The following is a 12,489-nucleotide window of genomic DNA, read 5'->3' as shown; positions in this document are numbered from 1 at the left end:
ACATCCTCTGCTTCTAACTATATGAAAATAATTCATAATTTCTGCCTTTTTAACTAAAATGTACGTAAATTTGTATAAATGAGTTTGTGACCATGATTACAAGATAAGTGTGAAATCTATCATTAAACCAGCTCAGGTTTTTAAAAAAAAGCCACAAAGCTGGAATAAGTGGAAAAATAATCCGAAAAGCAACAAAAACACTGGAAAAGCACAAAGAATATTCATTTTCAGTTTTGACCTGGAAGGACCATTTTCATGGTTAACGGGAAGACAGACAAGGGTTAGGGCGTATCCTGTTTAAACTTTGCAAGTCATATTTTGTCTATACACTGTACTTCCATGAACTGCCTCTCACCCTCTAGACCAGGGTCTTCCAACGTTTTCAAGGCCAAGGACCCCCAAACTGAGGCGAGATGGAGCGGGGACCCCCTAATTATATATATGTATAAATTGTTAATCAAACACTGGTCCTATAGTGCCATGGTGCATTGATGACTGAAAGACTTCTTCTGCTCCATTTATCTGTTACTACAGTGTTTTGAATTCATGTTAATGTGGATTTAAAGACATTTCAATTAGTGGAAAAAATTGCAGGGGGGAATATAAAAAAAAAGTCTAATCAACCAAAACTTTCGCGACCCCCATGCAGTACCTCCGCGGACCCCCTAGGGGTCGCGAACCCCTATTGAAGACCCCTGCTCTAGACTGTAGTGTGTTTTACTCAAATCATTCTGATTTCACTTGCTGTGACTCACATGTACTGTGAGGGATCGTACCACACACTATGCGACAGTAAAGGCTCTTACTCTGCTACGTCCTGCGGAAGCCCTGGTGAAAGTGATTACAGATGTTGCCAGCACTGTACCCCAGCTCCCCTCCAGGTCCTCGAGCTCGTGTTCTCCGGTTGGATCTCGCTGTACTCCACCACCTGGGACGCCTCGCACCCTGCAAACAACGCCCCCTGGCTCGCCGGGGTACGCCTTCTCCACCACCTGACAATGATAGAGATAAAAGGCCGGTGGAAACGCACCTCACAATTTTGCATTTTCTCAAACCCAGATCTTTATTTATTTGACTAACACTAACCCTAACTCACCTAACACCAACCTCACCCTAACCCCTATGCCTGTTTTTAACACCTATTTCCCATCCTACTCCAAGCATGAACAACTTGTGGTTGAACTTGATCAGAAATACAGTATATATTATATATATATATATACATATATATACACACACACACACACACACACACACACACACACACACACACTCCTTCCTACCACACAATAACACTTTTAACATGTCATCACTGGGTTCTAGAGGAGACTTTTGGGCTCCACACTACTGCCCTAAGTGCACCTGCACAATTGGTTTATTTACATTTAGCATCCATTTTAGCATATTTATTTAAGCATTTGCACATTTTTGGTTTTCCCATCCTGTATATATTCAAATATTTGTTCTTATTTTATTCTATATTGTTTATTTCATGTGTACTGTATGTAGTTTATTTTTCCTAGTATCTCATTTTTTATATTCTGTGTTGTGCGACTGATTTACGGTGCTGCTGTACAACCGTAATTCCCTTTTTCTTGGGATCATAAATATCTATCTATCTATCTATCTATCTATCTATCTATCTATCTATCATCTATCTATCTATCTATCTATTCTATCTATCTATATAGGTATGAAGGCTGGGATCATTGTTTTATTTACCAACCCCAAAACCTAACTGGCGTATTTTAAAGTTTAAATTGATTTTACTTTTGCCTGTGCAGCACAATCCTTGGGATGTAGACTGACCTTCTCTTGATCTATCTTAAGGGTAAGCCCAGCCACCCAAAGTAGGTCCAAACTCTGCCTTGGGGCATACCCCCGCTTTTTACCACAACAGTCCAGCCTACAACCACCAAGCAGCACAATCCGGCAGAGAACCAGGACTTAGAGCGCTGCCTCTCATGCGGATTGCTTCCCACTCGCCTGCAACAGCCCCAGAGCATGCTGAAGGTCACAGCGTATGAAGCCACACACCATATCATCTACAAAAACAAAAAATTCCAAGACCCCATACAAGGCACTCTCCTCCCACAGGCTGCAATTGAGACTTAACAGAAATCGTGATAAGGGAACACCCTGGCAGAGTCTCCTGAAATACAGACAAGCTCTCACTCTGGTCATGTAAGACCAATGTCTCGTAGCAACAGTCCCGTACCCCCCATACTCCCAGAGACACAGTCAGAAACCTTCGCCAGGTCCACAAAACTCTAAGACTGGTGGGCAAACTCCCATGTTCCCCTGGAACACTGTTCATTTTAACAAAGACCCAACATTTCCCACAGCAAGCATTTGGTGCAACAGTGGCGAGGAAGAAAAACGGCCTTTTAGGAAGAAACCTGGGACAGACCAGGCTCTGAGATCAGGCTACCTCAGGGCCATGATAAGTTATTTAACAACTCTGTATTCAAATCAGAAGTAGTCATGTTTGCCATAACATAACAAGGTTACCTATTTTATATACTTTCCTTCCTTTGCGAGAGTGAGGTGGGAAGATGGATATCATTCTCTGTCTGTGTTATAAGTACTGAGCTGGAGTCAGAGCAGTGGACATATCCGAGCAGGACAAAAAGCTAGCCTGGTTCTGTCCAAAAATACATCTAACACACCTCTAAAGCTCATTACTCACTTTACACAAGCAGAAATGTATAGGATGCCTTCCTGCTCCACTTTGCATTTAATGCACAGCATGACGGCATGTTCTCATCTAGCTCTCAGAAAGAAAGCAAATGTTGAACTATTCCTTTAAGGGACTCTTTTATACTACTGAGTGATATTACTCACCTTGGCTCCACAGTCGGCTCCTTTGCTCACACAGAACCCAATAAACACGGGTCAGCCATTTTGACCAGGATGTTGTCTACACAGTACACATGCAGGTACTCCACTCCTCTCTTCTTCATGTCCTCCAGCACCTTTTGTCCACCCCGCCTGGTACAGACCACCATTCCCATCTGGCAGAGAGTGGAGAGGTTTTGAAACATGGTGCACTACCTCAAACTATCCTGAACACACATCAGTGGCACAGGTGAACCACAGTGGTTTTACTGAGATTTGTGTCTGGATCTTCTGTGAGCTGATGTGCACCTCACCTGGGGCCAGTGCTAACTGCCCTTTGCCCTGCAGGATGACCTTTCCATCAAACGTCACTGCGGGATCATCCTTTGCTCAACATCCCAATGTTTGACGGCTCCAGACCAAAGTAGTTGTTCTCCTTGAAGAACTTCTCAGTGGGTGCCAGAGTGAACTCACTGGTCATTATGTACCTGAAGAGTTGCCACAGTACAGACAAGGTGTTCAAATATTAAGTTATTACTCTTTATAATCTTGTTGACATGATTTATCTCAAAATTATCATGTTTTTAAATCACATAACTACTACATTTCAACATTCAACGAATCACAAAACGTAGGTAAAAGGGGTCACTCTTAGATAAAATACAACATAATTAAAGCTGTAAGCAGCTTTGACTATTAAGTGAACAGGTGTACCCAGTCCACACTGGGCCGTCTTGACTGCTTGATTCTGCACATATTCTGTTACTGTGGTCCTTTTATTTTTTTATTATTTCCTCCAATGCGTGGCACAGCGGATCCGTGCGCACTGACGGGATAACCCTTGTGATTGGACAGATGACATCGGGGCCTAATTTATATATTTTCATAAATTTATGGAGGAGGCGGGCGGGGTCGGTGGCTCATTCACGTTGATTGTGATGTGTAAAGGAAAGGTGCGCAGGACCTAGCGTACGCCTGGTTTTACACAGAATATTTCTGTAGTAGGTTCTTTTCAAGTTTTTTGCTGTACGCCATCTTCTGGTATGAAAGCTGCACAGCCTTTTAATCGTGAGGCCCCAGTACTCTTGTTTATTGGGAAATTTCAAGCAGAATGACGTGATCTTCTTGTTCATTGCTAAACACTCAAAATGGCCGCAACGCCACACCGTCCGTTAACAAAAAGTTTTTTTTTTTTAGTAACTTTTCCTCTTTAGGTGTTAAGATGGTAAGACCAAATTTAAAGTCCATCGGATGCGAGGAGTTCGTTAAAGTATAGCACCTTGACTTTTAGGCCTACTTCCTGTTGCCAATAGGGGCGTTGTGACACTCTAGTATGTCCTCAGGGTCGGACTTTAATAATCCTGAAAATTTTTGAGCTAATTGCCAATTGGACAATGTACACTCAAGTTAAAGCCACTTCCTGTTTCAATGGCAAAACAGAAAATGGCTTAAGATGGCACAGACCAAATTTGCATTGATCGGATAAAATCTCTAGAGGAGTTTGTTAGTCGACATGTGAAATAGCCAAATCGCACCATTTTTGACACTTTGTGTCGTGTTCAGGATATGGCTTCAATGAAGTTTTCTGTACATCTTTACATGATACACACGGATAACCAAGTTTCGCTAGTTACGTTAAACGTTTGGCAGGGCTACAGTTTTTTTAACTTTGTAGGGGGCGTAGCGCGCCATTTTGCGCCTATTCCCGAAACCCTTAAGTACTACATTTTCACTAGACTTATGCGCCCGCCAATTTTGGTGAGTTTGAGTATTGTTAGCCCCTTAGAAAGGCAATTCATTTGCCAAATGACAGAATAAATAATTCCTTCAGCATTCTTCAACGCTCCACTTAGCTTTAAGCATTATCTAGTCTCACTGCTGTGAGTTGTGAGCAGCAGGCAGCTGTTTTCAGCAAAAAAGTCTGATGAATTCACGTCCAGCACCAAAAGCAGACAGACAGTTAGCAACTAGCTGGTAGACATACAGCATGTCCGTCCTCCAAAGGCGAGAGCAGTAACTACAAAAAAAAAGCTTACCTTTGAAGTTTTCAGGCTGACTGGAAACTGTAACAGATGATGTGTACCCTCATTTTTTGTTAGCTAAGATTGCAGCGCCTGCTACTCTGCTAAGCTACATTTTAGCAGACTAGTTTAGCTGTTGAGCTTTGACTCGAACCCCTACCTTATTTATTTATTTCAATTACGGTGGTGAAGTTATCTATCTCAATTTGGCTCTCTGTTTTAACCATTCATTATTTCTATTTGATTTTCTTTGAGATAATACAAGTCTGGTTAACTAAATTGTGTATGTAGTTACGGTATTTAGCAGCTAATATTAAAGCTAAATTTTTCTTTAAAAATAAACCTAAAACGGAGCTAAGAGAAGAGTGAATATTTGCATAAAATGTGCCAGGTGAACAGAAACATGACATCAAGTGAATGCTAATGTGCTTCGTGTCTGCTGGATGTTCCCATAACATATACGTTTAACTATTTATGATATTGGTTTACAGCTTGTTTCTGCTGCTCCCAGGAGTTTTTTATAGTGCATTGTACTGTAGTGTCTGGGAGTTGTGTTTAACATACCCTGTGTAGCAGAAGCCTACACATGGTCATACTGAAGAAAGATCCATTGTGTAATCTTACCACGGAACGTTGCATTTGGATCATCTTTCTGTCGGCCAGCTCCTGGATTTTGTGAATGCGCTCTGTCTGGATTTGATACAGGTCTTGCCGCTTGGTAGCCCAACGTATACATCCCTTTGGGATACTGTACACCAAGGCGGGTCCCCTGACCACCAGCCAAGAGCAGGACCCCAACTCGATTCTCTGGATTTGCAACAGCCCTGTCAAATAGAGTAGTAAACAGAGTGGTAACATCATCAGCACAGCAAGGCCTTTAAACTTTACAACCGGCACACCTACTGTAGCACATACCTTTTGTCATTCTTACATACTTTGAGGGTTTTAGATAAGTAGTTCCCAACCTTTTTTGGCTTGTGACACTAACTCACAAACCCTGATAACAGGTCACGAGCAGGTCAAATGACCTTTCCCTTTCCAGATTGTTTTTGACTTACAAAGAGGTAAATTTAACTCTTATCTTTATCTCTCTATTTCAGAGAAAATAAGTATAAATATTTATTAACTGTTTTTTAATGTGCACATAATCTGTAGTTGATGGATAAAAGTATTTGCTCTAAGACCTGAAATACAGACACGTCATCGGTTACAAATCAGGCCTCTCAATTGGCTCTTGGTGTTTTTACAACCCTGACTTCTTTGCCTGCCTGTATCTTTTGTGCCATATGCCTGATTTCCACCGTTGCATACGGCTGCGATCGGCTCCGCTGCATGTCGTCTCCGTGCGCCGCACGTCCGCCGTGTGCTGAATTGCTGCAGAGCTCTGCGTATCTGCACCGGAGGCTGCCGGAGCTGGGACGCAGCTGGGACGCAGCTGGACAGCTGGGACGCGTGGGACGCAGCTGGGACGCAGCTGGGAGCAGCTGGGACAGCTGGACGCGGGCACGCTGGACCGCTGGACGCAGCTGGGACGCAGCTGACCGCTGTTCCTTAGTCAGTGAAAATACACACTTGACTAATGGAAACCTAATGACTCCCCATGATCCACAGCCGTTCCCACCCAGTGGAAATAGGGTTGTTGTCCCTCAGTAGCATACAGCCTACATACCACTAGTCAGCTGTAGCACCCAGTGACTTTACAGTAAGTGTGTTATATATATTATATATAACATATATATGTTGACGCCGTATTGCACACCAACCAGTGTATTTATATGCCGTTTTTTTGGCCTCAATAGCTATTTTCAGTCTCCTCAATCAGCATTATGTTCATTTAGTAAATTAGGTTCTAATATATTTTTCCAAGGAAACATGTCCTTCAACGCAGAGGTTTTCTACTCATGGAGCAAAAATACTAAATACTGTCACTTTTCAGTCAATAATTATGTAAACACACATTTACAGTTTTGTCTACACATCAGATTGTTAGCATTTGTCTACACATTTACAAATCTCAATACACTAGAAAATCTGCATAGCCTAGAGATTTTGAGATTTTTATTTGACACATTGAGGCTACAAATCTGATGCACACACCATTTCTTATCAGAAATTGGACATTTGTGTCACCTTCTCTATACCTTCCTTCCTTCCTTCTACTGTCCTCCTACTTTTACAAGTCTCTCTCTTTTTTCAAAGTTATGTCCTGGTTTTGGATACTATTTTTGACCTTTCTTGCCTTACTTCCTTCCTTCTTTCCCGCATATTTTTCCAAAGTTTTGTCCTTTTCTCATTAGCATTTCAATGTTTTTCATTTAAGGCTGTTGTTATAAACTATTGCTGACAGCCTTTATATAGACTTTTTTTTTCTACCAAAATGATAAGTCCAATACTCAAAGAAAACAATTCAAAAGGGTTAAATTATTAGAAAAAGTTTGACAACCACTGCTCTAGTGTATCCACTGGGACAGGAAGACATGTCCTCACTACTTTTCAAAATCCCGTTTGTGACACACACCACACACACACACACACACACACACACACACACACACACACACACACACCACACACAAATTATTTGTTTGATGTTACTTTGTATACCATCTTGATGATCTTTTTATACATGGTTGTAGCTATTATTCTTTCTGGGAATCGTCATGATAAACTTAATTAATTACTTGATTATGTATAACCTACTCCCTAAATGATGTAAAATGCAGAAATTCAGAGCATTTTCACTAAATGCTTGCTCTTCTGGAATTACTGAATTGTTGTGGTTTGTTACTTTTTAGTGTGGTCTACTCTATCTGTCTTTGATATTGTCTGATTATGATTTGATACTATAAATAAATTGAATTGAAAGAAATTGTCGAGGACCCCTAGACTCCCGATTTTGTGTGTTCCCCCACAACACCTTTTTTTATTGATTTACTATATTAATGCAAATAGGCTTACAAAAAAGTAAAGTCCTGGATAAAACGCTTGCAGTGAGAGCATTACAGTTTACCGAAAACATCTAAAACATTCACCTTCATTTTCCCACTCTGCAAGAGAGTCTTTGTCACTTTTCCTCACGCTGCCGATGGACTCTGGGGACCGGCTCTATGTGTTGATCCAAGCTGGCAGGCGGGGAGGCTGCAGCCCTCGCTGCCCCTTCGCAGTGTCCTTAAGTCCCTTTAGATCCAGCTGGACAACTCTTGGAGGAGCGGTCTCTCTCCGCCTCACAGAGCTCCCCAAAACTGCAGGATGTGAACTGCCCTGCACTCTCTAAACTCTGCTTCACTTGCTCCAAGGACAACATTTGTGTCTCGGTAACAAAGCAACCGGGAGGTAGAAATTAAAAAAAAATAATAGCCTACTCTTTCATCCTACTTCCTTTTCTCTCATTTCCTCAACAGAGCTATAGGGCGCGTGGTAGTTTGTAGGAAATGACTGTCTCGTGACTGCAGCTCTCGGACCCAACCGGTCCCGTGGTAAATAAGGTCTTTACAACAGGATATGCCGCTGGCGCTGCTGCCAAAAAAAATTGTCTTTATGCATTTTTTGGTTTACAAAGGCGGCGAAAACATGTTTGAAACCGCATTCGTGTAACCACCGCCGTGTGGACGACTTCCTCTTATCACAGCGAGGCCCAGACCACGAGTCCGAGGAAAGCTGTGCTGACCTCAGCGTCTCTTTAGCTAGCTAGCTGTAGCCTACCGACTGCTGCACTACAAGTACCACACATACTACCAAAACTCGACATCAGATAAGGAAACTCACTCTAAGCAACTACCTATTTCATATCATATATATCAAGTCAACATATAGTCTTTTCTCCAATTCCTTTCATCTTGTACAGTACATGACTCAAGTAAATTCGAAGTAGGCCTACCTGACTTTACTTATATATTTTCCACATTATATACTTTAAACTTCTACTCCTCTACCTTTTAGAATCATACTATTGTATATATTTTTTTTACTACGTACCACTGCATTATCTGCAGCTTTAGTTACAGTCTCTCATAAGCTTCTTGTCCAATTAAAACCATATATCTTCAGTAGTGTTGATTACTTATGTTTGTGTTCACACTGAAGGATGAAGTGTTCCTTTATGAGTTGAGAAAATTCCCATACTTCTTTTACTGAATAATTATTAATTTTAAAAGCCTCATGGACTGGAAAATACATCCTCACAAGCTGAAAAATGTATTTCTGACCTCAGGAAAACATGACTTTATAGAGACACTGGTTCTCACAGGACATTGACCCTACAAACATGATTATCTTATGAAATATGATGCATTGCTGTAGATAAACTACCTAACAGCATATAAAGGAGTTAAACTTAGCTCATGGTATTATTTTGTCTGATTGATATATTCTATAGCCTCTATTTTGGAAAAGATTTTGTCTGAAGAAGTGTTAATTAAATCTAATGTTGAGGAGGGACAATTTAGTTTAAGTTGTTCAATTAAATTTGATTGGAAGATTTGAAATGTAGATATTAAGGAATGACTGCTCCTAATGCTGTAGCCTACAACATCTGGACCAGTTGGGAAGAAGGAATGTTTTAGAAGTGTGACGCCCTTTTCCATCCTTTGTGTAACACATCCTTTGTGTGTGTAATTGTTAGATTTTTTTTAAATTACATTTTTGTAATTACTTGGAATTCTAAGTAAGACAGAACACTATCATCCATCACATATTTCAAAAGGCACACAAACAGCTCCTTCTTACACATTACACTTGCACGCGTTAATAATTTGTTTATGGTTATCCAGCCTTGTTTGCACTGTCCGTATATATCTAGCCCGCGGATGTCTTGTATAAATGTCTTTGTCCTTATTACTGTAATGTTTTCAGTTGTTGAATTATTTTTCTATATGGATGTCTTGTATTAATGTCTGTCTTGACGTGCTGTACCCATGTTTTTTTTCTGCAGAACGGAACCTGCTGAAACCAGTTTTTAAACTTAGTCAGGCCCGTTTTTATATTGTAATGTACTTTTTCTAACTTTCCTGTATAATAATGTATGAAATGAAATGAAAGACACTGTCGTTGAATCCACACGACGCAAGCCTTTAAGGCCGATTTATCGATGCAACCGAGCTGGCGCGTGCCAATGTGACGTCAAAACGACGTAGATCTCGGTGGCGGCCGGATTTTTTGAGTGTGTGTCCAAGGGCGCGCACCACTCTATTTTTGTTTAGCAGCCCGCCACAAAGTGAAAACAGAGGAGGACGAGGACTCTCAGTGTGACTAAAACTCTCTTGTAACACTACCACTGGTTAAGATGAGTTCTTTTATGGTGAATGAAAGGCTTGAGCCGACAAGTAGGTCATCCCAATCAAATCGAGCATTGGCGGCCATGCTGCTGCTTGTTCTGCCGTTGTTTATCTTTTCTTCTTATTCTAGTCCGTAGAAATAGTAAAGTCGGTAGTCTTTCCTCATTAGCGCCACCTCTATTCGGCGCTCGACAGCTCGTGCGCGTGCTAGTGTACCAACGCACCACCCCCACCCTCCTCTGCCCAGTTGCTAGTAGCCAGGAGGACACGGAGGATTACAAAAACATGATGGACTATATCTAGACTGGATTATATATATCTGGACTAATTATCTTAACTCGACTTCTGGATGTGAAAATCATCGGACTTAACACACGCCATACTGAGAAATACAAAAAGTTTAATGGAACTGATTAATTAGCGTTGTATCAACTCTTTTGGCAATGGCTTGAATGAATGGACGTCCATGAATATCAAATAGTTGCGCCACTATAGCTTTAAAGCTGCAGTAGATATAAAGAAGAGAAAAAAACGACATGATTTCAAGTGAAGTGAGACCTCTTCCCGCAGCTTTCACTCTACCCTCTTTGTCTGCATGTATACACACGCCAATAGGAACGCTCTCTTTCGCTGACTCTCTGTGATTGGCCAGATTCTCCCTCACATGCAAGATCTTCTAAACCGAGCCAAGAGAGGTGCATACATCAACTTTTCTCTCAGACCACTTAAATCCCATTTTGCTGAAATTTTTTTTTTTGTTGAGTTTTTGCCCAAAAGATGCCAAAGATATATTGCCTACCTAGCTAAAGGTTTTATACACGTTGCAATGTCAGCTTAAACCAGCCATGGTGACACATGTATTGGCTTTAAGAAACTCTAATATGCACTCAGTCTGCAATTATATTTGTAATTTGTTTGCAGTGATAGTATTTTACTTGCCTTGGGTAATCTCTACAAGAGGGAATGCACACAAATTCCCTTCAGTATATTTTTAATATAATAACCAGGAAATATCCATTAATATCCTTTAAAAGTACAACAACAACAGTAGATGGAGCAATTAGACCAGTTACTGTCAGTATTTGGCTAATGCAACAATATTGTAACACTGTAAAATCCATTAGTCCAAAGTTGTAGTACTTTTACCCTTTTGAATGCTCCATACATACAAGACAGGGAGTATTTGAGCAAGTTTCCCCCCACGGTCTGGTTCTGTACCTACTACCTAGTATCTACAACTAACTTGTGTTCATTGGTTGTGCACTTATCAACAACTTCCCCCAATTTTCCCTTCCACCTGACTGTCTTGCACTGCTGTCGTGTCCGTTGCTGTGTCTCTCCTGTCACAGTCTAGGCTTTTTTGTTGTTTTGGCTCTCTGCCTACTGACTCTTTTAACCTTCAGGAACAGCCTGTACAGTTCGGGACGGTGCGGTTTCTCCCCATCAGCAGAGCGGTTGCTGCCGTTTCTGGAGAACCACCTTTCCTCATATAGGACTCATATAGGGTTTATAAGCCCAGGTAAATGTCTGCTCACCCCATCATATAAGATTATAAAGGCCTAACATTATGTGCTTTCAACTTTTGACTCTATTTTGGATAAATCTGCCTCTCTGGGGTTTAACTGTATATTACAGGTCAGTGTTTTCTTGTGGAGGCCTTATGAAAGGGGTCTTTTAATTGCTTGGGGAACTGTATAAATGTGGTAGATGAAATCCTATGTTTCTCAGATCAGAACCTACCTCCCATGTTGAGTACAAGAGACATTTGTTAAAGCATTGAGCATCACAATATACAGAACTATTAATTTAAGAAATTTGCCCAATCAATATCAGTATGGGAAAGCTGTGAGTATTTTACTCTGACACTGAGTAGGACATTTTGTGTATTAGAACACAACGGGATCTGTTGGTGCCATTTCTTTAACTGTCTATGTCCACAACAACGGATCTGTTGGTCCCATTTCTTTACCTGTCTATGTCCAGAGCAACGGATCTGTTTGGCCCATTTCTTTAACTGTCTATGTCCCCACAACGGGATCTGTTGGTCCATTTCTTTAACTGTATGTCCAAGACACAACGGGATCTGTTGGTCCATTTCTTACTGTCTATGTCCACAACAACGGGATCGTTGGTCCATTCTTTAACTGTCTATGTCCACAACACGGATCTGTTGGTCCTTTGTTGAGTGGATCACAGATGGGTAGATGTCAAAGTTTAGTCCGGATGCTGTTTTGAAACAATTAAAAAAAAGAATTCAAATGCTATAAGATTAAATAAAACACTCAAAAAATTCCATGAAGGTAATCATTAATGTCACTTGAAGAACATATGGAGTCATCCATGTTATTTTTTGACAA

At 40.9% G+C, this 12,489-nt stretch overlaps 1 protein-coding gene and 1 long non-coding RNA gene across 2 annotated transcripts in view; one reads left to right on the top strand and one right to left on the bottom strand.

The window, feature by feature from the left end:
- Positions 1-12,489, top strand: part of uap1l1 (UDP-N-acetylglucosamine pyrophosphorylase 1 like 1) — a 26,616-nt gene that overhangs the window by 8,705 nt on the left and 5,422 nt on the right. The window lies entirely within an intron of this gene.
- On the bottom strand, positions 933-3,191 carry LOC116704181 (uncharacterized). Its single transcript, XR_004335610.1, has 3 exons — positions 3,153-3,191; positions 2,845-3,014; positions 933-992 (listed from the first exon to the last, which is right to left on the bottom strand). It is a non-coding gene; the product is annotated as an uncharacterized LOC116704181 (long non-coding RNA).

The sequence above is a fragment of the Etheostoma spectabile genome, chromosome 16 (genome assembly GCF_008692095.1).
Source record: "Etheostoma spectabile isolate EspeVRDwgs_2016 chromosome 16, UIUC_Espe_1.0, whole genome shotgun sequence".
In the NCBI taxonomy this organism is placed as follows: domain Eukaryota; kingdom Metazoa; phylum Chordata; class Actinopteri; order Perciformes; family Percidae; genus Etheostoma; species Etheostoma spectabile.
This window is presented reverse-complemented; position numbering and strand designations above follow the sequence as displayed.